The sequence below is a fragment of the Stomoxys calcitrans genome, chromosome 5, assembly GCF_963082655.1.
Source record: "Stomoxys calcitrans chromosome 5, idStoCalc2.1, whole genome shotgun sequence".
NCBI classification, from domain to species: domain Eukaryota; kingdom Metazoa; phylum Arthropoda; class Insecta; order Diptera; family Muscidae; genus Stomoxys; species Stomoxys calcitrans.
Window position 1 is genome coordinate 95,837,032 of NC_081556.1, and position 6,000 is coordinate 95,843,031.

Consider the following 6,000-nt stretch of genomic DNA (forward strand, 5'->3'; position numbering starts at 1 on the left):
ACCAAATTTCATCCAAATCGGATAATAAATGTGGCTTTTATGGGCCTAAGACCCTAAATCGGCGGATCGGTCTATATGGGGGCTATATCAAGATAAAGTCCGATATAGCCCATCTTCGAACTTAACCTGCTTATGGACAAAAAAAGAATCTGTGCAAAATTTCAGCTCAATATCTCAATTTTTAAAGACTGTAGCGTGATTTCAACAGACAGACGGACAGACGGACAGACGGACGGACATGTCTAGATCGTCTTAGATTTTTACGCTGATCAAGAATATATATACTTTATAGGGTCGGAAATGGATATTTCGATGTGTTGCAAACGGAATGACAAAATGAATATACCCCCATCCTTCGGTGGTGGGTATAAAAATACAGTATAATCTCGATTACCGCACCTAATGGAATTATTCTGCTTTCCTTTTCCATTTGCAAAGAAAATCTCCGATCATTAAGGTCGTCTCGAAAGAGAAACAAACACAAATTGTGAAATTTAATGATCTAATAGGCAAAAACTTGAAAATGAAATTTCAGGTAGTTGGAAAAATCGTGGAAGCTGCGTAAACCGAGTTTTAAAGATAATGCCGCAACCCTTGTCTTAACCGTAAGAAAGAGTTTCATTTCATGATTTTGAGGAAAGTCTAACTTGAATGCGACAGCGCGGAGAACTTTTTTCCACTACGTTTAGTTTGCGACCGCTATCCCCGGATGAAATAAGGAGGTCTATAAAATCAACTACGTAGTACTAACCTGAATCACAAATTTATTGTGGCCAGCAGAAATGAGTGCACGTACCTGAAAGAATAAAAAAAAAAAAACATACTTTAGTGTTATAATTCAAAGGTCATACAGGGTAGTTGAAACAAGTTCACACCGGTATATCTGCCAAACTAGAAATGGCAGCTACATGATATTGGGTTGACCAAAAAGTAATTGCGGATTTTTCATATAGTCGGCGTTGACAAATTTTTTCACAGCTTGTCACTCTGTAATAGCATTCTTTCTTCTGTCAGTTATCAGCTGTTACTTTTAGCTTGCTTTAGAAAAAAAGTGTGAAAAAAGTATATTTGATTAAAGTTCATTCTAAGTTTTATTAAAAATGCATTTACTTTCTTTTAAAAAATCCGCAATTACTTTTTGGGCAACCCAATATTTGTTTAATTAACAACTCATTATATGGTTTACAAGTCACTAAAATCATTTGCGTCGGTTTGTGTGGAGTTCAAGCGTGTTATATTCGACTGGAAAATCACAACCGACTACTGTTGGCGAACTCAAACATCTCAAAGTGAACAAAATGTTTGTGTATCTCACCATAAATCGTTATGGTACTGGTATCGTTGACAAATAACATGAGTGGTGGTACAAAAACAAACTGCAATAACATCTGAAATTGTACGTTGAGTGAAGACTGGAACTCATCGACAGCCATGGCGTAGTCGCAAACAAATGTCATAATGACATAAAATATCCCTTGTAAAGATGCAAGGGTCATTTAGCCCGAATGGTATCCATGTCCATCTGAAACAACGCAGTGCCGAGTCATTGTCCGTGGTTGAGGACATGATAACGGTGAGCAAGATAATCTTGGCAATGAATTCTTTTGAATCGTACAAGTCAACGGGACTGGGTGGCGCAATGCCTGCTATGCTGCAAAGGGCTGGACCGATTGCCATACGACTCCTTGAGATTATTTTTAAAAGATGGGTTTTGCTGGACTCTGTACCGACTGGTTTTGTTACACGAAAGTTGTAAAACCGAGCCATTCTCTACCCAAGGATGGCCTACAGGCTAATATGCCTCTCTTCTTTAATTTTGAAGACATTGGAGGGACTAATTGACATGTGTATTAAGGACCGTTTCCACCCTTCACTGGTATGCGGCTATAAAAGCGTAAAGTTCGGTCGATTGATAGTGGCTCATCATGATATTGTTGGCTACATCGAGGGGAATTTAGGTGTGAACGACTTCACTTTGGCGGCCTTCTTGGAATAGAAGGTGTTTTTAATAACGTGAAGTTGAAGTACATATATGCCGCTCTGGTGGACATGAAGGTTCCCACTCTTTTGATAAATTGGGTAAATACAAAGCTGAAAGTCCGGATTATCAACGCGCAGTGGATTCAAAAGGGAAGATTGTGACCAGAGGAACTCCGCAAGAAGAAATTTTAGCTCTTCTATTGTGTGGAGGCCACCATAGCGCAGAGGTTAGTATGTCCGCTTATGACGCTTAACATCTTGGTTCGAATGCTGGCAACATTTGTAAGGTACAATGCCATGTAAAACTTCTCTCCAAAGAGATGTCGCAGCGGCGCACGCCGTTCGGACTCGGCTATAAAAAGGAGGCCCCTTGAGCTTTAAACTTAAATCGGACTGCACTCATTGATATGTGAGAAGTTTGCCCCAGTTTCTTAGTGGAATGTTCATGGGCAAAATTTGCATTAGCATTGTGGCTTTTGTTGGTTAATGGGATTCTGAGATCTTTCGAGAGGATGAAGGTCGTAGCCTACGCGGACAACGTCGTCATCATGGTAGGTGACCGTTTCCTCTCTACTATTACGGGCCTCATTCAGGCTGCTTGGAGAATCCCGGAAAGATAGAAAGATAAATCCCGGAAAGACTGAACTGGTCCTTTTCACCAGCAAAAGGAAGCTGGGTGTTTTAAGGGACCTGTCCTAGATTGGATGGAGCTACCGCTCTCTTCGGAGGCCAAATACTTGGGCGTGGTTCTTGACCAGAAACTAAGTTGGAAAAGAAACTTCGAAAAAGGGATCAAAACGAGACTAAATGCGTTTTACTCTAGTCAAAGCTTAATAGAAAGGTGTTGGGGCCAAAGGCTGGGAACGGTGTAGTGGATGTTTACGGCTCAAAGCTATGGACAATTGTGCCCTCACAGGATAATCGAGTAGGTACAGGGTACCGCAGTAGTGGTATTCTCTGGGGCAAGGAGAAGTGCCCCGAGAGAGGCGCTACCATTCTCGATATTATGCCTTTAGACCCATATGTTGGGTGTGTGCAAATACTTGGGCGTGGTTCCTAACCAGAAACTAAGTTGGAAAAGAGACATCGAAAAAAAGGGTCAAAAGGAGGCTAAATGCGTTCTACTCTAGTCGCAGCTTAATAAAAAAGTGTTTGGTCCAAAGGTTGGGAACGGTGCACTGGATGTTTATGGCTCAGAGCTATAGACAATTGTGCCCTCACAGGATGATCGAGTAGGTACAGGGTACCGCTGCAGTGCTATTCTCAGAAGTAAGGAAAAGTGCCCCGAGAGAGGCGCTGCCATTATCGATCTTATGCCTTTGAACCCATATGTTGGGTGTGTGGTAACAAAGATCTCCATAAGACTGACATAAGTCAGGTACATGGCGCTTTTCTAACTTAGGCCATTCTTCTGTTCTGCGGGGCAATGGTGTTCCCGCTTGACATCATGCTATATGCGGCGCAACTGATTATATACCAGGAGAGTCCTTCCTTGTTGAAGGCTTAGAAGTCGTTTTCCGAAAAGAGATGTCTGGGTTGGGGGGACCCCGCTCTTCCTATGACCTTCTGTATACATGGATGGGTCTAAATTGGCTGGGGTCACTGGAGCAGGAGTCTTCATTGATTCCCTTGGAATCAGGCAATCTTAAAGACTTCTGGCTGGGTGCAGCTTCTATCAGGCTGATATCTTCGCTATCCTGAAGGATCGCGTATACTGAAGATCCCCTTCCCGAGACCCTCTGAATACACGGATGGGGACACGGAGCAGGAATCTTCATTGATTCCTTTGGAATCAGGGAATCTTATAGACTTCTGGTTGGGAGCAAAAGTCTTTCAGGCGAGAGCTGGGAGCAAAGTTTTTCAGACGTCCTGATCAGACCGTCACTATATACATGGACAGTCAGTCGGCGCCGAAGTCTCTGGCGTCGGTCCGCGTGAGTTAAAAACTGGTTAGAAGATGGTCAAGGCTTCTGCTAGGTCCCAGGCCATTAAGGATTGGCGGGGAGCGAAGCGGCAGACGAGCTGGCCAGGTATGGATCGTTGATTGCCGCAGGTCTTGTTATGGAATCAGAGAGACCTCCAATGTACGAACTTCTTGATAGGGTGGACGCCTTCTACGATAATAGCGCGAATAAGGGATGGACTAGTACTAAAGGTACTAAAGGCCGAGTGTTTCGCGAAACAGGACGTCGCTTATTCAGGGGCTGAGAAAGCAGGTTTTGGGACGCCGTCTACCAAACTACAACACCATATAGCATTATAGGTCTGACAACTGCACTATATAAACCCATTGCAAGACAAGCGGAGTAAACCCCCAACTTTTGCCAATGGCTCTCTTGCATGTGTATAGGGCAAATGTTGCTGTTATTCTAAAATGTTTGAATAGAAGTTCCATTTTTTTTTTCTTTTTGCCCGGCATGTTAAACACGCCAACGTCATTCAAAATTAAACAACTGGTCCTAATAGGGATTCTCATAAACCAGCCAGCATTCACTGGCGTTGTCATATGGGAAGGCAAACATTTTGAAGAGTTTTTCTAGTTCCAAAGGCAGACCAAATCTCTACTGGCTTCGCAACCGGCAGAGGTGGGGCACTCATAGCAGCAGGCTGCATGGAGCAACAAACATGCCAATGCGTGCGGCAGCGGAGGCAACAGTCACGGACTAGCCAACAACCTGACGACCAATTACACAATGCTAGCACTCGATTTGGTCTTTAGTGACAGCGGTGGTGACTCTGCGATAATTAAAGATGAGAACGACATCGACTGTACGGTGGTTAGCTAGCTGGTCTAACCACCGTACAGTCCATCTCGCTGTCATCTTCAAGAGTCACCAGCGCTTTTATTAAAGACCAGCCCTACCTCATCAAACTTCTAGTTGGCTTTAATCTTCTCCCCCTCAGACACCGAGGAAGTGCGTGTCACCGCTCCACCATCGCGAGTGGGACGGCATCTGTGAACCAACGTCCAAGTGTGGGTCCCAGCTTCTCAACCTCCTTCTTAACAACATCCGCGAAAGTTGAGACCGCCTTCCCCTTCACAATGACAGACCCTGTATCTACTGGCTTCACAACAGCTATAGCAGCAAGCTGCGCGGAGTAACAAATGCGCTAGTCCCTGCAGTAGCAGAGCAACATTCAAAGACTATAAAACAGCCGGACGCTTACCCACACTGTGCCAGCACTCACTAACCACCATTTCGACACCGTCGCACCAACGTTCACCTCATACACGGCGTCCAAAAGGCCGTTCGTTAACTCTTTCCTGCGAGACCTGCTTTTCCTTTTTCCATTGTTTGTGGGAGTCGGAAGTCCCTCACCCGTAACACCAGTAGCAGCGACCCAACTACACCACCAGCAGCGCCTTCCCATCACTGCTGCCTTATCGACAACAGCCGATGGTATATCACCAGCTGATGGGGTATTAGCTGACACCCCATCAGCTGTCATCTTTCGACCTGCGAGCCCTGCTTTCCCTTTCCCCATCACAAGTGGGAGTCGTAGGTCCCTCACCCACAACACCAGTAGAAGTGGCACCAACTGCACCACCAGCAGCGCCTTCAACCACCTTACCATCACAACTGCCTTATCGACAACAGCCGATGTTCCACAACCAGCTGACAACCCATCAGCTGTCTTTTTCCTACCAGCTAACGCAGCATCAGCTGCCTAAACTCCACTGCCGGTTGACAACGTAACACCTGGCACCACCTTCTTCCCATCACCACCTACGAGAGGCAAACCCACCTATAAAGTCTTGCCATCCTCACCAGCAATGGCGCTGGATAACACCTTTTCCGACCACTCCCAGGTAAAGATTCAATTACGACGAGTCAGTGCTCATTACACCGTCAGATGTCACTTTATCCGAAAAAAAAATTAAATTTTCCTTTCTAAAATTCCAGGCTTATTATCTGCATATTTATTTTTATTAGACCAAAATGACGACCATGCTTAACCTCAGATTATGTAGATATTCGTCCATGTAGTCTTACAGAAACAACCGTTCAATAATCGGAT